The sequence below is a fragment of the Triturus cristatus genome, chromosome 2_1 (assembly GCF_964204655.1).
Source record: "Triturus cristatus chromosome 2_1, aTriCri1.1, whole genome shotgun sequence".
NCBI lineage: Eukaryota > Metazoa > Chordata > Amphibia > Caudata > Salamandridae > Triturus > Triturus cristatus.
This window is the reverse complement of record NC_140581.1, coordinates 388364281-388390616: the sequence shown is the minus strand read 5'-3', so window position 1 is coordinate 388390616 and position 26336 is coordinate 388364281. Positions and strand designations below refer to the sequence as shown.

At 44.6% G+C, this 26336-nt stretch overlaps 1 protein-coding gene across 1 annotated transcript in view; it reads left to right on the top strand.

Annotated features, from left to right (window-relative positions):
* ELOVL7 (ELOVL fatty acid elongase 7) overlaps positions 1 to 26336 on the top strand; it is a 148879-nt gene that overhangs the window by 8543 nt on the left and 114000 nt on the right. The window lies entirely within an intron of this gene.

Here is a 26336-nt window from a genome sequence, read left to right as displayed (position 1 = left end):
TCGAAGGGTATTCATTTGGAATCTATTTTAACCGTTGCCCGGAAGAACTGAGCTCAAACCATCTTTAGTTATGTGCTGCATGGTAGGGTGACTGTCTACTCAGAACGGGTTTATCTACTGCCCATAAACACATTTGCAGTAATGATGGTACATCCATTAGCAATAAATGCTTAAGTCATGTGTATTGTTCCTGAATTGTATATATTTTTTTTCTTCCATTGAATTTGTCTCAGAGCATAGATAATTTTTGTGTATTGCATGCAACAACCTATAGCTCTTATTCAGTCTTGATGTTCAATTTGAGAGAAATTGACCTTTCCTTTTTGCTTGTGCTGCCTCAGCAGTGGATATAATCATGCTGAACAAGAAAGTGTATTTTTGTAGTAAATGGCTATTTTTTTGCATGGTGTATCCCCCAGATTTGTGACTTGACTCTATTTTTGCTAGCTTTAGAACTCTGTGCACTTTAGCCCTTCTAACCAATGGCAAGGGACATGATGCCATTGGTATACCCCTAATTGGCACTTTTAACTTACCAATACATTCCTAGTATATGGTACAAAATGTGCCCAGGGCCTGTAAGTTGCAAGCTACTAGTGGACTGCAGTGTCAATTGTGCTATCCATTATAGCCGCAGTGTAAAACATGGCTTCAGGCCTCCCACGGTAGCTTGATTAAAGCATCATTTTACCTGCAATTCAACCTGCCAAAATAAACCCTTTTGACAGGTCCAAAACTTCCTTTTAAATACTAACAAGCCCATAAGGAAGGGTGCATGCTATCTAAAAATATGGCATATAGGAATTTAATGTTACACATGTCCTTTTACAGTGAAAGCTCACAAAGGTATTTTCATTGTAACAAGGCTGCAAAAGCATTGGAGTGCAACATTAATTTTAATATTCTGTCTGGCTAAGAAATGCCTAAAAATGTAATTCTTGGACTTATTGAAATATTAAATAAAGACCAAATCACCTTTGAAGTCAGATTTTTCATAAATATTATGGAAAAGGTACTTTTAGAATGTGGCCTTTTATCTGCCTAAAGCCCCTGGTGGTCAATTTGCATTCACTTCACAACTGCAGCCATCTGAGTGCTTAACCCTGAATGATATGTGAAAACTGCTACCAGAGCAGGAGACGAAAGGCTTGGGTATGGGGATGTTTCTGCTCCTTTGGCAAGATTTCAATTTGGGCTTTGCTCAGGGACGTGATTTTTGAAAAGGCCTACCCTGTCGTAGGCAAATGTTCTCTTACAACTGGGCAGACCCATCACCTTTCCCCACCCCCTAGCCTCCCAATCCAGACATGCTTTAATCGCAGTGGGAGTTGAGCTGCCCCTAGAGTTAGAGCTTAGAGGGACCACAGAGGAGGTGGTGTTCATTTCCCTGGCCACAGCTCTGGTTGGGCACATAGGCTGTGCACAGGCTAAGAAAGGTTTTGCCATATTGAATTGAGCAAAGAAGGGCAATGTGGGATTGTTTGCTGTAGGGCCCACAGGAAGTACTACAAAAGTGAGTAGGGTTACCCCTGGGGACTATAGGTATTGAGGGGGCAGGAGTTAGCTCCTGCCCTGCCCCCCCCCCCTCCCAACCACAGCCTGGCTCCAGTCATAAATGTGGCTCTCATGGTGCTGTCCTCCGAGCACTGCCAGACATGTGGAAGATCAGAAAAGGACTAAACTTGCTACTGAGATCTGAGGCAAGCCCTAAAGAACTAGACTTGCTTTCCCTCTTCTGCCCAGGGCAAATAAGTGGACTCCCAAGCTTGACCTCCTTTTCAAGCTACAGGACACAAGAAGCTACAAGAGTCCTTTCCTGCTGCTGCCAACTGACTGGTTCCAACTAGGCCTGCACTGAACCCGGCAAGTGACTTCTGATGGAGTGAGTCTTGTCTCCAAAGTGCTGATCCTGGGATCCTAGAACCCTGGGCTGCAGCAAAGTGCACTCCTGTTAGCATCCAAAGAAACCGGGGGCTCCGAAATTATTTTGGCTCTAAAGACCTAGAAACCTTTTGCTCCAAACATCTCCAGGGGACTAGTATTAACCTGCCAGGCCGATTAGCGCAGCAGCCATTCATCTTCGTCAGAAGATTCAGGTATACCAACTACGTACTTTTATGCAGTAGCAAATTGTAGGAAATGGCCTTTTTGGCTAAAGTTCTCTAAACGTTTTGCTTTCCCCCTAGGCCAATTTCCTGACATAGAATAGCTAATTTAGATGCTTTGGGTACTTTGCCACTGCTGATCAGTGTCAAAGTACAAGAGTTCCCTGTTTAAAATGTAATGGTGATTGGTTGGTCATGATTGGTATGTTTGCCTTACTAGTAAAAGTCCCATGTGATGTGCACTGTGTGTGCAAGGGCTAGTAATGCAAGGGCGTGCAGAGAAGGGAACTCAGGCCTTCAGTGTAGGGCCTGCACGCAGAATGCTAAGTTAGCATGTTGTCCTGTCAAATGCAAGCACTTGTCGGGCCTGACTTTCCCTTTTACATACACATTGGGCACCCCTGTGGTAGATTCCACGTAACCCCTGGGAAGGGTGCAGTGTAGGTAAAAGGAAGAACATATACTGAAGTGTGTGCTATGTTCTGACGGTGAAAATCTCTCCATTTAGTTTTTCACTGCTGACAGGCCATCCTGACCATAGGAGAAGAATGGGGGAGGCAGGGTATTTGTTAGCCTGGTTTCCTGTCTGTTTATAATGGAGAGGTGAACTTTAGTATGTATGAACTCAGTGTTCTAACACATCTTTCTGTGAAGGTGGTTTTGTCACTGTGTTTTCACAAACCACTGTTTTAGAAAGTGGCTGAGTTTTGTCTTCTGAGCATTTCTGTGTCTCTGAAGTGTGGATTGTCTGTCTGGAACTGAAAGGTGAGAGGAGCTGGGAAAGGTCTTTACCCAGGGAGGGGTTGAGATGGCACCAGGCTGCCCTGCATCTGGAGAGTAAGTGGAGGAGAAGTCCGGAAGGTGAAAAGGCCTGGGCAGGTGCTATAAACCAATTGACCCAGCTCCTGCTGAGTGATTAAGGATCCCGACCCCCCAGTATCAAAGGGAGAGAAGTGACACTGGGAGGGAGACAACCAGAACTGATCTGAGAGAGGTCTGGGACCCCTGAGCACATACGAACTTCAAAGACATTAAGGGGTATAACTAGGAGAGTTGAAACCCCTGAGAGGGAGAATGAAACGGATATGGATTGAGACAGTAAAGGCTTGGACACATTCTGTGGTCAAGAGGAACCTCTGCTAAAGAAGGAGCAACTGAAGAGACTGCTGTGGATAGACCAATCCTTGCTTCGTGATCTGAGGCTGGTCTGCAGTTTGCTGTTGTAACTAATGGAGGGTCTGTTGGGACTGTGCTTCGAGGCGCTGGGTCCCCCTGCTTGAAGAAGACTGCTTTGTGCTGTATCTTGTAACCCCCAAAGGCCCGAGGTGAGCTGGATCCTGAAATACAGGATCATAAAAATTTCTGGAGAAGTCCCAAGCAACGCGGTGTGCATGTGCTTTTGCAGCTTGAGACCCTCAGAAGTTGTGCCGTGTGAATGCTGGGTGCGTGTTGAAGTGCGGGCCAAGGCATTGGTGCGGAGCACCTGGTTGTGGTGTGCATGGGGAGACTAGGTGAGGCTCAGACGTGCAGTGTGTGGCGTGGTGCAGCCCGGGTGTTGGTGAAAATCGCTTGGGCCTCGTGTGCACCAAAGGAAGAAGCGAGACTTGGACCAGCTGGGTGCGTGTCGTGGTGCAGCCCGGGTGTTGGTGAAGAGTGCCTGGGCCTTGAAGTCAGCAAAAGAAGATGTGAAACTCGGACACGCAGGGTGCGTGTCGTGGTGCAGCCAGGGCATTGGTGAAGAGCGCCTGGACATCGTGTGCACCGGGAGGAAAGGAGACTCGAATGCCCAGGGTGCGTGTGGAGGTGCAAGCGGAGCATTGGTGAAGAGCGCCAGATGGTCGTGTGCACCAGAGAAGAGGCAAGTCTTTGACGCGCAGTATGCGTGTCGAAGTGCAACCTGAGGCGCTGGTGAGGAGTGCCTGAGTAAGGGGGTGCACCAAATTGGAAGTAAAGTCTCCACAGTGCTGAGGACGGATCTCGGTGTGGAATGAGACTGCCAGAAGGAGGGCTTAGTCATTGGGCCCTTGGAGGCACCCGCAGCTGCCCGGACCAGCAGCTATGGAAGAGCTAAGCCGCTGGCCCGAGTCCGCCGCACCTTGTGATGGAGTTCTGGATCAAGGCCCAAGTCACTGACGTTGAGGAGAGTGGGTTTGTGCTCCCCTCCTAATGTGGATCCACACATGGGATGGGGTGTGGGCCCAGAGTGACACTCTCGGCCTCCCGGTTCAGTCAGCTGCATGAGCTGTTGCTTCGGCTCTGATCCAGGCCCATTCTGACCCAAGGAAGGGCAGTGCTGGGGCCGGAGTGGTAAGCAGTACTTTTGTGTCATCGTTTGATCCATAACGGAGGCACTGTTAATGGAGCACGTAAAACTGTCGTATTACACTTTGCATTATTGCTGCTAACAAACTATCGAACTGTCGTATGGCGCCTGACCTCTTTTGTGCCTGACGGACTAAATGCTTGGTGTGCTGCAAACTGTGTTATTTTTCTCTTGCATATTACCTGATTGTAATGTGGCACAGTGTATTATTTCTTCATTGCACCGTACAGGATTGTACCATGACACATTGCTTTGTTTCTTTCTGGTACAGTTCATGCTGGTGGTGATACGCATTACATTATTCCTTCAATTGCACAGCACATGACTGTGGCGCTACGTATGGCATCATTTCTCTGTTGAACAGTATAAGAGAATATTGTTGCGTATTGCAGTATTTGTTTCCTTTTGCAACGTGTGATTCTAGCAATACGACTGGCCTAACCTTTTAGAAACGGTTAGAAGTGAACTTAACTGTTGGTTATAAGCAGTGGTTGGGATTAGAACCTACCAACCCACCGGAAAGAATACTCCCCATTCTTATATGTTGATTTTGTATTGTGTGATGGTTTCATATAATTGCTTGTATAAAGATTATACTCATTTTATCAAAACTCATGTGGTGTCTATTTGTGGTGACATCATGAGGTTACTGTGAGCGTGGTTGCACATACTGAACACTCGTGCCTTGGAGATAAGCCTGGCTGCTCGTGCCAAGCTACTAAGGGGGTGAGCAGGGCCATCTCAGACGGTGTCCATACTTAGCCTAACGTTGAAGCGAGGGGTCAGGGGACTCCCGCTTCCAGCATTTGGTGGCGGCAGCAAGCAACCCCCACTTCCAACACACATCATATTCAGCGGGAACTCACAGAGAAGGTATCTGGTCTGGAATCCTCTTCGGCTGCAGCCTTTCCTCGCTGGAGGAAACGGAGCTCCAAGAAAGTGATTAAGCTGAAATATAGAATTCTTCACCAGACGAATACGCCAAAAGCATCCAGTCAGCAAGGGGCCTTCGTTGGCCTCATAATTCAAATTTCTCATGCTCTGAGCTTTCTGCCAAAAGTCAAGTTCACTGAGACCTTGTCCAACAGCATTCAGACCTTGCAGAATGCTTCTCTGCCACAGCTTGCTGCCTTGTCCCACTGAAGATTTTGGACTTGCGTTTCAGAGAATATCCGAAGATAAAACGTTTGGCCGGTTGAACCTTGTTTCTGTAGCCAACTTGCACCCCATTGAAGTCCGCCTCAAATTGCACATATGTCCTTGTGAGAAGGATGGTTCTGACCATCTAATCCACCCGGATTTTTCACTTTTGATCACCTGGTTTTTGACCTTGTACTATAGGGAGCCTCATAACTTGTCACTCACGGCAAACTGATGGTAAAATGAACTGCATATGTTTACCCCCAGTGTCGACCTTCTAAAATAAGGCTGCTGCGACACAGCAAGGGTTAGAGGCACGTGGCTGGTTACATGTGTGAGAGACTCCAGTCATGCGCAGCCCAGGAACTGCACACAGGTAGCCTGATGTAGAAACTACTCTGCAGGGTTGGGTATTGACCTGCAATCGGCCTAATAATGTTGGTGTACACTGATAGGGAAAGTTAATGTGCCTTACAGTTTGATCTTCAGTGACACACCATTATACACTATGGAGAAGACTGCCTTAGAGTGCAGCTCCGCTTCTCCTTGGGCTAAAGAAACGAGAGTCCTACCAACGTGCAGTGTAACCTGTCTGAAAAAAATAATGCTGGAAAGTCGAAAGTCATAACAGTAGAGCTTATGGTTCAGCCAGGAATGTCTTGTGTATCTGGCTCAGCTCATAATCGGAGCCCCGGCCTTTTGTCACATGCTGGGCTTGGTTACTTACTTTTGTCTCCAGCAGCAGGAACAAAGGCCTCTTCCCCACAAAGGGAGCAATTAACCTAGATTGGGCCAGTTCCTCAGAAGGAAGGGGTGAGGTGGACTGCTCTGCATCAATCAGCCAACGGTCATCCTGTGCCAGGAAGAGAGCAGGTCCAAGCCCACTAAACAAGGGGAGGAGCCCAGACCCTGGAGCCAAACCAGGAGGGGTGCTCCTTTGAAGCTTTGCTGTGGAATGCCCTGGCAGTGATGCCAGCGAATAGTGGGGCTGAGACACCCAGAGCACATGTGGCTCCTGGGTGATGCCATCTTGAAGTATCCCAGAAGGCTCTGCAGGAAGGTTAAAGCGGGGCAGAGAAGTGGTGGAGCTCCTCAAGATAGGCACCTCCTGCCCCCACTTTAAAGGTTTTGCGCATTGGGGAGAGCTAATACTTGCTCTTTTATGCTAGACACTGGGACCTGAAGACCAAGAAGGGGCCCAGGGTCCGAGAAGGTACAGCAAGGAGGAAGTGCCATTGTTTTTTTTTTTTTTTTTTTTTTTTTTTTTTTATTATTGAAACTCTTGTGTCAGAAATACAATTGATACAAAAAATATAAATTGGCAAGCAGAAGAAAAAACATTACAGAATCACATGAATAAAATAATTTAGACAATACGGAAATCAACCATTACACAAAGTGAAGATTCCAAATTCTATCAAACTTCGTAATCCCACCTATTCGCTGTGCATATCGCATTTCAGATTTTCTAACATTCTTTATCTTTTGCAACCAGACAGTAAAGAGAGGGACAAGGATTGACTTCCAGTTCTGCAGGATTAATGACCTTGCAACTGCCATTGCAATAAATAATAATTTAACCCACTGTTCTGTCAAACCTAAATCGGAGTCGTAGCCATACAATATTAAATTAACATTATAAGTAATCCGAATCCCACAATACTTTTGCATATATTCGAATATCTCATTCCAAAACGGGATTATTTTAACACAGTTAGCTATAATGTGGGACCAGTTTGCGGGAGTATGTTGCTGGCATCTAAAACAAGTGGCCGTAGTATTGGGAAACATTTTGGCAATGGCAGCAGGGGTACGGTACAGGAGCCATTTACTGAAAAACAGCATTCTTCTCCAGTTGGATCCTCGAAGGACACTGAAATTCAGCTTATTTATCATTTTCCAAGTATTAATAGTGAGTATATGATTCTCCTGTTCTTGCCATTTTTTCATTGCTTTTTGACTAAGGTCATCCGCCGTATATTCTGCAAGGACACGTTTCCATACCCCTGGCTTCCTCGTCCTACAAGTCGTGAACAAAACGTCCCATAGTTGATTAGAGGGACCAATACTGACTGGCTCAACTTGTACCAACGTTTTGAAAATAAAAGCATATGAACCAAGTAACATAAAGTTCCCAGGAATTAGGAGCTGCATCTCTCCAGGTAACAACCATGTCCCTTCCCTCAAAAAGTCTGACAAAGAGTGAAATCCCAAAAGTGCCCATTGTGATACAGTATCAGCTCCAATTTTTATTCCTAAATAATGAAGAGCATTCCTTAAGGGAGTTCTAAGATTAAATTGCGGGAGAGAGTATCTTTTAAGAAAGACAGCCTGACGCTTAAAAAGCCAGAGCATCGTCTTATAACGAGTGAGTTTCGGTAATTTAGGGATATGTAACGGAGAAGGAATCTGAACCTCATGACAAATTCTATTAATAAAGAAATTAATAAACACGGTTGGGGTCTGCATTCCGGATTTAAACCGCTCTAAATATTGAGCAAAATATGCGCTATAGTAATCTTTAATATTGGGTACCGCTAAACCTCCCAGATCTGTATCGGCGTAAAGGATCCGCATTGCGATCCTGGGACTTTTTTTTGCCCATATGAACCCTGTGAAGAGTGATTGTACTTTTGAAAAGAAACTACTGGGCAAAAAGCAAGGAATGGCAGAAAATAGAAAGTTAAATAGCGGCAGAATAGACATTTTTATAAGTGCCACTCTCACTAGGATGGAGAATGGCAGCGATTCCCATCTATTAAATAAAGATTTGACCTTGCGTAGTAGAGGATCAAAGTTTAACATAACTAACTCGGAGACAAAAACCGAGTACATAATTCCTAGATACCTCTTCGGTCTAGGATTAATACAGCCGGATAAATCAGTATGTAGCTCAACCTCGCCCCCCCCACAGACTAGTATTTCAGTTTTATTTTTATTAATGCGATAACCACCCAGGTGTTCGAATTCCTCAAAGTTGAAGAACGGCAGTTTGAGATTGAATATCTGACTTAATCAGTAATAAAATATCGTCGGCGTATAGTTTGATTTTAGCCATAGAGGAAATAGGAGGAGAGATATTATCGGATTCCCTGATGGCTATGGCTAATGGTTCAATAAAAAAAGCAAAAAGAATAGGGGACAAGGGGCAACCTTGCCTGGTGCCCCGCTGAACCGATACTTTACCGACCATGACTGAGTTAATGATGATATTTGCTTTGGCACCCGTGTACAAATTTTTAATTAAACTAATAATCTGTGGAGGAATTCCAAAGTGGTTTAAAATAACAAATAAAGTTGTCCATACCACTAAGTCAAAAGCTTTTTCCGCGTCTAATAATAAAATTAGAGCGGGAATTTGATTGGTCTGAAAATAATCTAAAGCCTCAACGAGAAAATGTGTATTTGTGGCTAATTGTCGACCTGCCACAAAGCCGTTCTGATCCGGGTGAATAAGATCCTTAGCAATATGATTAAAACGTATTGATAATAATTTAGTAAGGATCTTATAATCCGTGTTAAGTAATGTAATGGGCCTATATGAATTGGGATCTTTGCCTTTTTTTGGAAAACTCACAACTGTGCCCTCCCCAAAAGAGTCTGGAACTTGCCCACCCATTAACATATAATTAACTAATTGTAGTAGCAAATCCGAAAAGGCGCAGAGGAAAACCTTAAAAAATTCAGCGGGGAGGCCATCTGGGCCACAGGCCTTACCGATTGGGAGGTTCTTGACCACCAATTCCAGCTCTGACTTTGAGAATAGACTCATCATTGCACCACTATCAGCCTGAGATAAAGAAGGCATATCATATCTTGCTAAAAAATTTAACAGCCTGGAATGGTCTATTTCCTGATGATGACTGTATATCTGTTTATAGTGAGAAAACATTATAGTACCAATCAGATCAAGCTGTGATGTGTCTAACAGAGTGGTAGGAGATCTCAAAGTACGAATTGAATTTGCAGCGGCTTGCTCCTTAGCCTGCCAAGCAAGGAGTTTGCCAGAAAAATTACTCTCCTCATAACTCCTTTGAGATTGTATAAGGAATTGCTGTTCACTCTGTGTAGCAAACAGCGTACTTAATTCACGTTTGGCCTCGTTTAATTTTTTTTGCGCAAGACTAGAGAAATTTGATTGTCGAAGCTGAGTCAGAGAGGAAATTCTTTGATAAAGTAAGGTCCTAGTCTGTTTAATAGTACGCCATTCTTCTGCGTCTTTAGCGATAATAATACCGCGAACAAAGGCCTTTAGTGAATCCCAAATAATATGTAATGGGGCCGTATGTAGATTACGAGCAATAAAGTGAGCAATTTCGGATTTTAAAAAGGATACCCAGATGCTATCTTGTAGGTACATTTTATTAAATATCCATCTCTTAGGGGACTTAATTTCTTCGCCTACTGTAAACTCAATAACCAACATCGCGTGGTCTGAAAAGCCATTATGCAAACATTTCTGATATGAAAATTCTAATGAATTGGAGGCCAAAAAGAAATCAATACGAGAGGAGGATCTATGTCTTCCCGACCAGTAACTAAATTCTTGTTTATGAGGAAATTTCAGTCGCCATGGGTCACACAAATCAAGTACTGCGGAGTACTTCATAACAGACCTCAATGACTTTGGTTTAGATTGTTTCTTCGAAGTACCCGTGGAATCAAGTTTTATATCGATGAGGATATTAAAATCCCCGCCTATAACTATATCTCCTCTGACCAATAATAATGATTGGAATAACTCCTCATAAATGGCGGCACAATCGTCTACAGGGGCATAATAACTAACAAAAGTAATTGGCCTATTCCTATTTTTAATTACACAAGTAGCCCAGCACCACCGCCCAGCTCCTCCATCTTCAAACTGGATAATTTCTGCATCTAAATTACGATTAATAAAAAGCGCGACTCCCCTTTGAGATTGTTGAGCGCATGAAAACCCACGATATAAAGACCAATTTTTAAACATTGAAAAAGAATTAATTTTCTCCACAGAAATATGAGTTTCTTGCAGCATCACAACTGCAGGGCGCTCTGTTTTAATCCAGAGCTCAATAGTACGCATTTTTTTTTTGTTATTCAATCCATTAACATTAAAAGACACAACTCTAACCCCTCCAATGGACATTAATTATTAAGAAATACTTCTTGCCAACAAAATTTTGCATAGTGAACCACAAGAGTTTCATTTTTTCCCTGCTTTCCTATCCACCCAAGTGCGCTTCCCTCTACCCAAGTGCACCCCCCCCTAACCCTGGTCCCGTGGCCCTGTACTCCGTCTGTATCTCCCTCCCACGCTGGCCACATGGCACCAACCCCTGTCATAAGAGCGCCTTGGAAGTGCGCCCCGAGACCCAAGACCCCGAGTTCCCACCTACGCCCCCCACCCCCTAACCAAAGTATGCGAAAACCCATCTAAACAAATCAAGCCATATTCCAACCTTAGCCTAACCTTAAGCCAACTTGTCAAGCATCTCCCGAGCCTCATCAACATCTGTAAACAAATAAAATTTGCCCTTGATCAAAACTTTTAACTTTGATTGTTGTGCAATCGAGGCTTGGGCTCCTTTGTCCTTAAATAACTGGAGAATCTTTACAAAGTCCTTTCTCCGTCTGGCAGCAGCAGCCGACATATCGGAAAAAATCCGACACTTGGTGGTGGGATTAACCTGAAATTGTCTGCTTAAAGGCCTGAGATAGGATTGTTTCTTTAACCCGAACATCAGCAAAGTTAACAATGATAGTCCGAGGAAACGGAGAGTTGGGGAATGGGCGAGCTGGTACTCGATGCGCCCTGGTAATTGTTAAATCTCCCCTAAACTCAGGGATGACCTCTTGAGAAAAAAAAGAAGTAATCCATTTTGTCATGTCCGATCCCTCGATATTTTCGGGTACCCCTACTATTCGAAGGTTTGACCTTCTATTATAATTCTCTAACTCATCCAGTTTAGATTCGAAGGCCTTTGACAATTTAGAACCAATGATGATCTCTTTTTGTGCAATAATAAGATTGTCCTCCACCCTAGAAATTCTAGTCTCAGACTCTTGCAGACGATTAGAAAATGAAGCCATAGAATCTTCAATTTTGTCCAGGCGCTTACAAATCGCCTCCGTTTCCATCTTTTGTATTTGCTTCATCTCTCTAATTTCCTGCAGGATTAAATTCAGCATATCCTTAACTGAGATCTGAAAGTCCCCAACAGTTTCAGTATCCATCCCCATAATCGGACTCTGAGACAAAATCACCTCACTGGGAATAGTAGAAGAGGTACTGGAACCGGCCACTGAAACAAAACTTTCAATGGGAGGAGGAATAACTGTTGAAGAAGCAAGGTTTAAGGAAGTTGAAACACTTGAAGATGCTGCCCCAGCACCAACTGTATTATTAAGGTCGTATCTTGCTGCTTTTCGCTCAAACAACTGGAATTGTTTAGAAGCCTTGGAAGCCTTAGAAGCATGGAGTGGTGTGGCCTCTTTAGATGAAGACTGTGACTCGAGTGGGTCCACAGGATTAAGGTTCTGATTTATCTCAGGTAGTTTAGCTTCTGAACCTAGTGGAACTACGACTGTTCTCCCCACTGGTGACGCAATTATCTCCTTTGCCGCACTAACAGTAGATTCGGAAGGACTCGGATGAATAACCTGGGTCGGGCTGCCACCTGAGAGACCATCCTCACCTTCTCCAGAGCTCTCAGAATTTTCAAGAGAAGAGATTTCTCTCTCCGCGGCTGACCCAGCCCGCTTGGCTCTTACGGAATTCTCTTTTAACTGCTGACGTCGTATTTTGGCCTTGGCCTTCGCCGTTAATTGCTTGCCCATTATTAAGACTGGTGATTGTGAAATAACTTAACACCAGTGAATATGAGTACCAACGATAGCAGCGGTAGCAGCAGTGCGACAGTTGTATTAGAGGTGAAATTCAGCCCATCAAAAAAAAAAAAAAGGTACTGAAAACCGAGAATCTAGCCCACACAGCGGCTGCAATACCAAATATAGAAGTGCAGCAGCGGGGAAGACAACTCTAGCAGCGTGGACTAACACCTCTGTCTGTACAACTGTGTAAAGAGTTAATAGTCAACCAATCGGATTACTGCTGCAAGAAACTCCACACTTGCATCGCCAAATCCAAAAAAAAAGGAAAGGAAAAAATGTAAACTAGAACTGGAGCTTGAGAACTTGCATAGCTCAAACACTTTAACTGCTATCGCTGGCGTTACAATGTAGCCAAGGACTGGCAGCAACGGAGATAGCGGAAGTCTTTTACTGAAAGTAATAAATAATGAAAAATTGCTGCAACAGTAGCTTAGCTCCCAACAATGAGGACCTCGATGTTAATTAGTGACGACAGCTCACCGTGCTGAGAACTGTAAACATATAGCACTGCTGTGGTTCAGATAATTCAAGTGCTTCAGGTGATTCAAACGGTCAGAGTCAGACGGCTTCCACCGGTCGTTGTCCCGGTATTGCTGTACTGCTGTCCCAGTCCCGGTGCCGGTATCGGTATCCCGCTGCTGTTCCGCTGCTAATCTCGGCAACCTCGGCGATCAGACTCCAAAAAGAGGCGCCATACCAAGGTGAGGAAAAAACAGCATACTTTCGGTGCAGAGCAGCAAACGCGGAGCAGCCGCCATCAGCCACGAGCTCACGGAGGGGAGGGGCGACAGCGGGGCTCTCAGGTGCTACGTGGAGGCGTGGAACTCCACCGTAGCGTCTCCCCCAACAGCCATTGGTCGAGGAAGTGCCATTGTGCTTCCCCCGCAAACGGCAGGAGGGAGCCCAGGACCCCATCCTATGGCCATTGAAGCAGAGATTTTTGAGGGAGCGCTGTTGTGTCCCCTTGTGAGCCGAGGAGGGTGTCCCAGTACCCCATCATCTGGCCCGATGACATCCATAAGGAGGGAAGAGTGCCACTGCACTCGCCTGCGTAGTCTGCCTTTCCAGCATCCATTTCTGGGGAGGTCAACCATGAAGTACACGTCTGCCCTCTAGAGTGGACAGACCAGACTGATGCTGCCGGGTCTTGCGGCAGCAGCCAGAGTTCTGGTGCACAGGGAGCTGGGTCAGGGCAATCCGTGGTGGGCTCCTGAGCCTGTCCTGCATCATTAGCTGCATGTGGGGTGTCCGGGTGGGACCAGGCACGCCGGGGAGGATCTCTGTGGTGCAAGGCCACCAGCAACAGCAGGACCTGCAGTGAAGTGGCTCTCCCTGGCGCAGCAGAAGAGATGCTAGTATTAAATGCACATGTTCACAGAAGAGCACCCCATAATGCACTGCAGGCCTGGCTGCAATTTCTTATAAAAACACTTGTTTTCCACTCATGGTGGCCCCAGGAGGGCAGCAACAGAGCAGTGGGAGCTGCAGGAGCAGCGCAGTCTCACCCTCCAAGAATTCCAGAGCCCCCCCCCCCTCCTAAGTTTGGTGGGGCTGTAAAAGCATAACCCCTCAAGGGTTTTCTACTTATTTAGGCTCTCCCCAGGTTGGAGCTCTTGCTCTACAGCTGGGGGGAAAGATTATTGCTGCAGATCTTGTGGCCTGAAGCGGTACAATGCGAGTTATCATGTTTGGAGACTCCTTCTAGGGGTAAAAGATGGTCATTGCACATGTGTGTATTTACAAAATTGATGTCCTTAAGGGAATGTTAAAAATGTGATGTTTAGGTTTTAAAGTCACCATCGCTTTTTCACGTCACGGTTTTTGTCACTTACTCCTGTGAGCACCTGATTTGAAAAAAAATCTGTTTAAAAATCAATAACTCGCGTTATTCTGATCTTCATGTCCCTGTGCATATTACTTATCGCTCCCTGAGATATTGATTATCGAGTACAATTGTGGTACTTTGTCACCTTAATGGTGACTACATACCTTGGACCGTGTTGGCCAATTCTGAAGCACTGTTTTCTAAATATCTAAGATAAGCCTGATTGCTTGTGCCAAGTTACCAAGGGGATGAGCAAGGGTTATTTTAGGAGCGTATCCTCCTTATCCTGACTAGGAAGAAGGGTCCCTACTTGGGCAGTTTTACAACCTGCCAACTAGAGACCCCCATTTCTAACCGAGACTGACAGCCACTCATGATCATGCTTTATTGCCAGTGTTAAGTGCCCTCAGTCATGGTTGTATATAATTATTATTAGACTTATTCCTATGATGAAATGCTTGTTGGGATAATGAGATTAACAGCCCATTGCTTTGGTCCCAATATTAAGTACTCTTATTCCAAGTTATGTTCAATCCTTGCAGGTAGGGACCAGAAAATGTTTAGACCTGCAAGTTGTTATTATACCCCCCCTTCCTCCGGGAGGGGTAAGAATGATTACGCAATGTCATCAAGAAGCATTTCCATCAGCATGTTCATATTTGTAAATTTCTGCTTAGCATTGATTGTGTGTGTGTGTGTGTGTGTAATAAGTGTACTTTTCCAAGCACAGATTGGGCTATCATTTCAGTGTTATTGTGCATCTGTGAACGGTGATGACTAGTCCACACCACCTCCCATGAGTAGGACTTGGACTACTCTACAATGGGGTGTTTGGTTCCCATTGGAGGACAAATGTAGACCCATTACTTTTGCAGGCCACACAACAAATGAAGCATTTTCTAACAGTATGGGTTTACTGTGACCAGTTGACTGCAGGTTGTGCTTTACACTTTTTGGCAGTAATTTTAACCTTAAACTTTAACAATCCATACCTATTGTTCCCCCTTTGGAATTTGTTGTTTTGTGTAATTTTATTTAATAAAACTTACTCTTCTAAATTGGATTTTTCTTTTGGTTTGTTTTTGACTTTTTTACTGTTTTTGTAATAAACACTTTACGTGCCTCTACTCTGTGCCAAGGCTACCCGGGTGTTGAGCTCAGGTTCATTTAGTGCCTCAAATGATTCACCCTAACAAGGATTGTGGTTATTACTTGAGGTGGGTCATCAACCTACCCCCTTAACTAATAACACTAATTTCTTACAACTATGAATTCCGTAGATGTGCCATTTCCCAATTTTAAGCAGTGTGCAAGCATGCGTGTTTTCTATGAAGCTCTGGTGTGTCGTGTTATGCAGGCTGTGGCCATGTTGACTACGTGAACATGTGCCTTACAATAACCCCATCAATCCTTCCTGATTCAAGCGGGTCTTTCCTGCACAGGGAAAGAATAGACAACAGGCATTTGCACAGCAATAGATCTCTCCTTAGTAAAAGTTAGAGCTATTGCCGTTGCAAATTATGATTTTTCTATCCCCGACCTGGCTCGGTGATGCTGGAGAAGAAAGATGGCGACAGGAAGCAGTAATGCATTACAGCGAGCTGCACATAACGAAAGACAGGTGCTCGGCCGCAATTGTTAAAGATGAAGCGCCAGTATTAAAGTGAACGGGTGGCATGGCGCTGTATTGGAGGAAGAAAAAGTTGTAAAAGTTTATGTAGGTGAGCCGTGCAGCATAAAAAATGTATGCGACTGCCTTGTTAAATTTGAAGCATAATCTTTTATTGTAAACTAAGTGTAATTAGAGCGAGACGTCGCAGCGAGTTCTTTTGTAAATATAAAGCGGACATACAAGAGGTGCTGCCACCATATTTTAAGTTAAAAGCGCAACATCAGTGTGCTTTATGTAAATATAAATCGGCAGATAAAGCGTGACATCCAAATCGGCTGTAGGCAAGGAGGATAAATGAAAGAATGCTCAGACACTAATACATACCATGATGAGTAACACCACATGTAAGAGGGCCAGTCCTCATGGGAAGTTTCAAAAGTAAAAAAAAAGAGGGAGTAGTGACCATATTAACCAATGAAAAGCAATCCTTTAGAAAGGACACTAAAATGAGCCAATTAGATAGATGGGTGTTGCTTAATGCCCATATCCTGAATACAGAATGTCTCCGAGACAGCGCGAGAGCTGCCTAAGCGAGACCTAAAGAGCAGCTAACGTGAGAAGGAAGTGTTGGAACTTTCATTTTATGAATAGATCTGATGGTAAAGTCTGTAGAGGAATGTTTGTGTAAGATCTTTCCGTATGGTGTACAAATTTGTGTGATGTGGACGATTTTGTGTGGTATGCGTGTCAGGTGTGATAGTGAATGTATTATGGGTATGTGTCTGTGCCTGTTTGTGCATGGTTATGTGGCATGCTCTTGAGTAAGAAGAGATTAGGCAAACACAATCCTGTGCTGGTTATTGACAAACCACACATTTCTGTTTTCTACAGCTATAGATAAAATGGTATGCTGGCCGATAAATTAGATTTTTTTTGATTTTTTGGTAATAATACTTTTGTAGCTCCTCAAAACAAATGCACAGGTGCACCACTCAGAAAAAACTATCAAAAAGGACAGTTTTAGCATCCATATCTAATAAAGAGTTCTTGAATTCTTTTTTTCTTTCTTTTATTTCATTTTCATTTCACGTAGATGAAACGCAGCATTCAACCCACAGAACAGCCGACGCGTTTCGTCCCATTGTAGGACTTCTTCAGGGCAATAGAAATAGTTGGAGTCAACCTCTCCATAAAATTAATTTTGGTTCTAGGATTCCCTTAAGGAGAGCTGTTCCCCGTCCAGTAAAATATTGTCAGGTAGTAGCACCGTTTATATAGAGGTAACGATCATTTAATAACTAGACAAAGCACGTCCCACTTTAATGATGTCCAGCTCCGCCAATAGGTATAGTATACAGGCTCAGTGTGACTCCTACGCGAAGTTGTCTTTCAAATTGTCACACCAAGGCCTAATGGGAAGACGAGTGACACCCCCTGATAAGGGATAGACCCGGTGTAGTAAATAAGAACGCTACACCTAGAATGTATCTGGACCGAGCAGGCGCCCCATTGCGAACACCATAATAGTTGCAACCCAATGAGGCAGGAAAACAGCCAAAGTAGAGCTGTGGCAATTGACAAGGGCACTGTGGGGCGTGACAGCAGCACTGACGGGCAGGAAGCTCAATGAGCTCCGATTAAAATGCCTATTTGAAGACTTTAACTTGCGAATGCAAGCCCTTTGAGATTTACCAGTTCTGGAAAACATTTTAAACTTTATTTCTGTGACAGGATTTTCAAAATGCCCACATAATGGAATTGGATTTCTGCTCAGAAGGATGTTAATTGTAAAGCTCCACCTTCAATCCGTCTGCACCCCACACATGGACATAGGCACCTCATGCCTTGCTTACGGATAAAGTTGCTAAAGCAGGAAAGGTTTAAAGGGATCCGGAGATTTGAAGATTACAATTGGAGAGAAGTATGAGCGGAAGTAGAAGGTGCGTTCTGGGAAAGGTGGTGGAAGGGGACAAGCTGGCATTAAACAAGCTAGTATGTCTGACTCCCTGTATCAGAATGTGCTTCTTTATTGAATAGTCAGTGTGTCTCTAGTTTTGTGGATGGGTATGAAAATGAATCGAAAGCTGCTGTATGAATGGGGCAGTGTTTGGATGAATAGATGGATGCGTGAGCAGCAGCATGAATGGAGACTAGCTTTTGGCCACACTGAGACCACAACATCCTTTCCTATGTGACTCGAGCTCTTGCCCCAGATCCTATTCATTCATCTAACCAAATACTCTCCCATTCATGCACTCATCTATCCATCCATTGAACCTGTCCATATATTAACTCTGCAGTTCTTCTTTTTCTGTACTGCTCGATGTATGCCCTCATCCTTTTACTAACTCAACCATCCATTCTTTCCCTCTTCCTCATTCTTGCTTTCACCCACTCCTTAATGCACACAACCACACACAGTCAATGCAAAAGCACCTTCATAAAAAAAATTGAGTCCTACTGGCTTTGATGCTCATTTATAACGTACCTGGTATAAGTTTAGAGTTCTTCAATGGAGACTTTGGGGCATACTATAGGACAGGCTTTGTTGCTTTTTCTGCCCTATAAAATTGTTTAATGTAAAAACTGTAAAGCTCTTTACATATTATGCGCACCCCTCGGCATGATAAAAGTACATTGCTTTGTGAAAGAATTGGCATGATTCTGTTTTTATAAAGCTCTCTAAAGGGAGATAATAGTGGTAATTTATGCCACAAGTCTCAACACACAAATGGGGACAGATAATTGACCGACCTTTCTATCAACAATATGCATACAGGTTTTCATTATAACACTGGGTCACGCGCACGTTAAGAAAATAAACTTGCATAGTAGCAACTTAGTAACCAGAGTGTTTACTTGCTGACGTAGTTTGCATGCAGAAGCTGGAAACCAAAGATAAACAAAACATTGTACTTAGGGTTTAGAACCACAGACCAAAGTCCGCTTTTAAAATCCCAACCGTACATCACACCCTAGCAAAACTACTTGAATTAATATTTTTGGGGCCTGGACTTATTTTCTTTCGTCAGAATTTGACAAAGAGCAGGAAACTGAGTGAAAAAGGAAGCTAAATATAGGAAAACTGAGACAAATGGAGAAAGCAAGTATTGCATAAACTACGACTCTGGTGGCAAACATTTTCTTTGCCACCCACAAGTGGCACAGGGGAACTTTGGTTCAAGCCACCAGCGCTGAATGTGAAAGGCATGTTATTGTAGCACTCCACCCAATACATTGCTGAAGTGGAATCATTGCTTTTGGGTTCATAACAATCCCTTAAATCGGGATCTGGGGCACCGTGGTATCAGAAACAGACCTATTTCACTGTTCACTTTATCACAGAAACAACAATAGTACTGAGAAGAATAGACACTTTTAACTAAAAGCCTCTATTACAACACACGGTAAACCTGTTTCTCAGCACATCTAAAATAAATACACAGAATATCATAAAAACAGCAAATAGGCATGTTGTGAAAACAAAATGAATATTTCTAACATAGTTACACAATGCCATGTAAAATCTAACACCATGAAACCTATTTTTATGCGCTACATTAGGAGAGCATGGAAATTGGAACTTTCAATCTACAGTTTGTTAAAGAGAAGCAACACACTGCATATCGTGACAGCCAAATCTGTGCTAATCAATGAGGCATGAAAGCAGTGTTTCCTGCAAAAGGAAAACCCACCCCATGGCAGTGTTCATTTTCCTGGAATCTGCTCGTTATCTGCATCGGGTGTGATGTAGCATCTTCTTGGTGCACTGGCAGCCGTCAAGACCATCTCTGGCAGTATCTTGTGTGATAATCTGTGTGAAAAAGCTCTCCTGACGAGTGGTCAGGGGAAGTCCTTATATAATCTTATCGGAGATTGAAACTAGACATAAATTTAGAAATGTCTGATCTACAGATGCATCCAGGTGTGCATCCCAGACAACCTTCTGAACCTAAGGTAAAAGGACGTCAATTTGGACTACACTATTTTCGCTATATGTCTATTTTGCTCTGACTTTGATATTGTGATAACTAGACACATGTCCTAAAACTGATATCTCATCAGGTTTGATATCCAGTCATTGTATAAATGACTTGACACTTTCTTGGAATGATCAGATCAGATGACATCTAGGTCCATGATGGATACGACGGTGATTCTGCATTATTGAGGAAAATGGTGACTCCCATTCTTTGAGATTGACAAAATGGCTACTCGGAGTTGGGCCCATTTAAAATGAAATCGGGCCTTACAGGCTTTGTCACGTGGGTGATAGTTGTGTAGGAGTGCAATAAAGAGCAGGGAGTGTAGAGTGGTAGAAGAAGGAGAAAGATCACGAGGTGGAATCCATGCTAGTCAGCCATGCATGGTATTAGGCTGCCCTCCATTGACAGGCTGCAGCAGGCTCTTAAGAAAAACTTTGGGCCTCTGCAAGCACTTTTTTTCCGATGTAGTACTCTTTGCAATTGCCCAAATTAATAGCACTTGGAGTAAAAGTGCATTCTATTAGTTGCAATTGATATGCATCGTTTCCTTGCAACCTCGGCTGTGCCGGAGTGACTTCAAGGTAGAGTAATAGAAATGCATCTACACCATGGTACCTGTTAAAACTAACTTCAAAATACAAGGGACACTGAGCTATGCAGCATGGACTATTCTGTTACCTCATTTGACTCTCAAAATTATGGTAGAGCTCCATATGAGACAGACCTAAATGACGGAAATCTGTATTCTCTTTGCCAATGTCTTAGGACGATGTTTGCTTTTATGATCATTAGCCGGGTCTGGTGGCTCAGTGGACTAATGCATCCACTGCAGTGGCCTGCTTTCTACCTCCTGATCACAGGTTCAAATCCTGGTGGGTCCACTCAGCCTTTCATCCATCTGAGGTCGATAAAATGAGTACCATTAAGTTGGGTAACAAACATCTGTTATTCAGCGCCAACATACCTACGGGTGAACTTCCGCTTTACAAATACACGTTATGATCCCTTTTGGTTGATTTCTCATCTGTTTGCCAATTTAGGTCTGGCTCGGAGATTGCTTTTACTGTATTGCCAGCCTATACTAAGCTCAAAAATTAATGTATCAGATTATTAGTAATACTACACACAGAGGGTTTTTTTATCTGCTCTCTAGACATTTCACTGTTTTGGCTTAATTCACTCTTCAATTTAGACCCAGGACTGGACTGGGAACAGAAACCGGTCCTGAAACTGCTCAGCCAGCCCCCCTGGGGTGAAGGGGGGGGGGGGGGGGAGTGCAGCTGAGCAGTTTGCGAGGCCCGCTTACGGCCGATTTTGTTACAGGGTGCCGAAATCGCCGACCCCCGGCCCAAAACTGGCCTCCACCCTAGCAGCCTACCGGGGAAACACCTGGTGCCCGCTGTGGCCAGTCCGGCCCTGTTCAGACCCCAGTACTGCATAGACCGATTGGGAGACTGGGTGAGCCCCCTCCAGCTTATGGTATGTAGGAACATGTTATACTGGTCTACAGAACAGCCATCTGGTGTTTGGCTTTGGAAGCAGTGTGTGATGGCAATTTTACTGCCTGCTTCCACTCCTGGAAGACTGGCACAATCCGTCATAGGAGTCCCAGTCAATCACCTTGTTACATGGGCTCACTGCAGTCCCAACTTTTGCTCTGCTGTGTTGGTAGCTGCTCTGAATGGATTCTAGGTTGCTTGTTTTCTTTTCATTGCCCAGTATCTCCTCTGATGTACTTGTGGGCGGCTCATTTCTTATCAGTGCTGAGTGCTAGAGACCTAATTTGGTATACAGAGCACCTAGCAGCCACCATGCATATTAATGTGTATCAAAGTTCTAGTGTGCCAATAAATAACCTTTTGAGATCTAGACAGTGCCTCATTACTGCCACCTTCATGTTACCATCCGCATTACTACTCAATCGCCACCATGATACTTCATGAGACCAAATTCTGTGTATGAAAGAGCAGTGTCTGAATGTGTGAGTGGGTATGGCGTTTGTGTACACACTATAATGGAAAAATACCTATTGCTTTTGCCAGTGCCTGGTCTGTAAGTGGTCCAGATGGTAATCGTCCACATCCAATGCTACACTTTTTGGAACTCCCTCAGACACATCTGCCTGACAACGCACCGTTTATTCTATGGCCAACAGTAACCTGAAGACCCGCCCAGGCCCATCGTCCAGGGGCATCATTCTGCCTCGAAGACATTCCACCAAAGTGCATATCTAGAAATGCACAAACACACACACACACACACACACACACACACACACACACCTGTGTAACTACCCTTTGCTATGAAGCTTTTTGAAAGGCTGAAACCAGTCTGACACCTAGTCAAAAAATGTGTCTATCTAAATGATATCTGTGGGCTGTGATATTAAGATGACTTAAAGCATTAGTAATGTAGCCCCGTTAGATGGTACAAGCATTGTCCATTTGTTTTCAAATCCTATTGAGAACGCTGACCCCTGCTAAGCCCTTATTTGATGAGCAAGTTTGTAGAGTTGACTTTGTTATATTTCTGAATTTAGCTTTTCTGCCATACACCTTTAAAGGACACTGCAGTGGGATTAGCCTTAACTCCCAACATATCTTTACCTATTGAGCAGAGACGTGTGATAATTGGAGCAGACGGGGCTACAGGAGGGTTGGGGAAAGCTGAACAAACGCACACCCCCATCTACATGCACAATCACACACGTCCACCTACAAGCGCAATCGCTCACTCACAAGCATGTACACATACACCCACCATTCTCAAGTGGTAAAATCACTCACCCCGCATCCGTGACCCCGCATGTTATTACAACGCGGTTGTTACAACGACCGCGTTGTAACAACGCAATACCATTACCCCGCAAGTCGAAACCACGACTTGCGGAGTGGGGTGGGGGGGGGGGGGGGGAGAGAAGGTGTTTGTTTTTAAAATCCAACACCTTCCCAGACTGGAGTTGGATTAGTAAATCCTACTATTCCAACATCCAGCCCCCAATCCCCCCCCCCCACCCCCCCTCCCCCCGGTAATGGTATTGTTACAACGCAGACGTTGTATCGACCATGTTGTAATAACATGCGGGGTGAGGGAAAGCGGGAAAGGAGTGCTATTCTTCTCAAGCGCGCACACACCATTCACAGCATATGCTAATAATCATACATTCCTACACACACACCAAACATTAAAAAGGAAAAACGTACCGGGCCATAGCGTTGATCGAGGGAGGGAAGCCTCCGAGTTACCTGGAGGGTTGGGACTGCACATCAGAGTGGAATGGGGTCAGTGAGACCCCACCACACTCTGTGACGTGATATCACTGATGGACACTCGAGCCTGGGCACTTCAGGGCTTAAAACTGATGTGGCCAGGTCTGAGGATATCTGTGACATGCCCCTCGTCATGAGGGGGAGGACATCGAGGTGCTTCTCTGGGCTGCGGAGGTCACGCCCACAGGGCTGTGAAATAATCAGCCTGCGAAAGGGCCTGTACATTTAGCGCATTTATAGCATCTGTGTGCTTGACCTGAGCATAGAGCATCTGTCAGGCTGACCTTTGCTCAGCCTGACACACTGTTCATGTCTGCAAACGGTTGAGGGCGGGAGGGAGCGGGGCCCCTGCATTCTAAAGGGTGTGCTGCACATGCTATTGAGGTATCTATTCATGAGCTGCTTGGAAAGTGGCACCGTGCCTGCAAAAATGTTGGCTTGTTGAGAACTTTGACATGATGCAACTTAAAATCCTGGGCTGTTTTCCACTGGAAATTAAGCTGTTACCTTATCTAAATTAAATAAGAGAACATACCACAATAAAATACTCAGGGCAAAATAAATTGTTAATATTCTTACGGCAATTTAGAACCACAAATGAAGACAGACCTGCTCCCAGTGCAGATTCTCTAATATTTTGGAACTTGGAGCAGCAAAAGGCCCCACAGGTCGCAAGTGTCTGGATGACTTAGTCCAATGGACATTTTGAGATTAAACCGCAGTCTTGCTGCGAGGGGTAGTTAGAAAACTAAAATTTCACCCACTTTCACCATAGCCAAATGGCACCAATTGAGCAAGCAGACAAATAAGCCTGGCACTCGTCTCGTTTGTTCTTTTCCTTCTTTCTTTATTTTTTCCATTTTTTTTTTTCCTGTCTTTCGAACTTTTGTAGCCACTTTTTTCATGTATTTTTCTCCTTTTACACCTTACCATCCTCTTTAGTTTATTTATTCCCTGAATTGTTTCCTTCGTCCTTTTTTTCCTTCATCTTTTCATCCCTTAAATCTTTCCCTCCTTTTTCTTCATCCATCTTTCCTTGCGTCTCTATGATTTCTTTATTTCCTTTTTACTTGCATCCTTTCTTTTTTCGTTCTTTCCTGCTGCTCATCTTTGCCTTTTTCTTTCTTTTCATCCTTTATGCTTGCCTTCGTTCTTTTTGCCCTTTTTCCATTCATGCATCTTTCTTTCTTCTTTCTGTCCTTCTCTAAATTCATACATGTTCCTCTTCATTTTTCCTTCCCTCCACATGTGCTCTCTTGGTTCATTTATACTCTCAGCCACCGCTCCACCATAGTCTTTATTTGCAAGATAATTAATGAGCTTCTGTTTTTATGCCAGTGTTTCCAACAGTGGGTAAGGTAACTATAAACAACAATTTAAAGGATTTTTGTAGCATCCAGCTTCTCTGTTCCCCGCCCCCCCTCCCCCAAACTGCTAAAGTGGAAGGTTCATTACACCCCTCTTTTATTGTAAAGTAAACACTGAACTATGCAAAGAGTTTTAAAGATAAGTTCATTGATGGGAAGGCAATGAAACGATTAAACAGAAGTCGAAAGAGACAGACCAAAAAGTAGATTGCCGTGCCGAGAATCCGGGCCTGATCCTGAAATGAGGATTTGTTTCAGCAGTATTTAATTAAAGGCTACAAAGGTGCATCCTTTGATACACATCAAAAAGATAGATTGGGGGAGGGGGGTCATCCGTAGTGGAACAACTCAGTTGTGTGTGTATCATTTGCACAAGAGTAGGATTTTTAGACCGTGAGACTGAACAGAGGCCGCTGCAGGTCTCTGATGGGTGGTTGTAATGTCGTGCGGGGTGATCGCACGACCGCTGCGTGGAGCCTGGCCTACCAATAACGACGCGGGGACACAGAGCTTGGTTATTGCTGTCCGCCGCCGTAGCCTTTCTGGCGTACGTGCGTGCGCGACTTAACTTTTATTATCTGTCACGTGACCTGACACATACGCCTTGGCGTATCGCGTCAGTGTCACGACACTACATTCCTCCCCAACACACAAAAATTCAAAACATTCCAAAAACAAATTTCAATACCCCAGACTGGAGAGTCCCGTCCATCCTGACGTCATCCCCAACTCCAGCATTTTCTCGCCCATTAAACCAACTCAAAACAACCTTACTTGACGTAGTCCTTAAGTCGGCGAGAGGGCTCAGGGTGTTGTCACAGATTGTACCTAGACTCTCCACTGTCCAGCACAATACCAGAGTTCCTGCTCGAAGGGATATCACTACCACTCTCACATCCGGCAACTGCGGCCTCCGCTTCATTTGACGGTGACACCTCTGGCTGTCGGACAGGCCAACGTGAGTCATCGTCCCTAGACTGGGAACCAGCTCCTCCAACCGCTATGTCCATGGATTCCGTAGGCTCTGGTGACACATCCTCACTCCGAGGGCGAGCCCGGGGTGGATCCTGATGCAAGCTTCCCGTTCCGATGGAGGACGGAATCTTTTTGAAGTACGAAATGTTCCGAGTCACTCTTTCCCCTCTTCGCCTCACTGTAACGCAGGTACCTTTGATCTCTTCCACAATCCATGGTTCTTTTTCGAAGCTCAATCTGAACTTGCTGCCGGATGTTTGGCTTTTGATGAGCACCGTGTCTCCAGGTATCATGTCCGGCACCACCGCGCGGCGTCTGTGTCAGCATGCGCATATGCCCTTCGGCGCCTGGCGTCAATGGCACTGTCGTCAGGGAATTCAGGTCTCCACTCTGGATGATGTGGTATCGCATCAGTGACCACCCTCCCCATCAGCAAGTGGGCAGGGGCCGTCCCGGTAGTAGAGTGTGGCGTCTGGCGATAGCTCCGGAGGAATGTAAAGATGGCGAGTTCCACAGACTGGCTTTTGTCGTGTGCAATGCGTATCACCTTGTTAAGGGTTCTCGTGAAACGTTCAGCTTCCCCATTTGCTTGAGGCCAGCGGGGCGTGATTCGCCGATGACGAATACCCAGAGCTTGCAGATAGGATGCGAACTCTTGGCTCGTGAAGGGGGACCCATTGTCTGTTCTGATTTCCTTTTGCCAGTCCATGGGTAGCCATTACTTTCTCTAGTTTTGGAATCGCCTCACTGGCGCTTAGGGCCGCCAGTATTTCCACTTCAGGATACTTCGAGTGATCATCTATGGCGACTAGGGTATGTCTTCCATCCGGCAGACTACCAAAATCCACACTTATGTGGGAC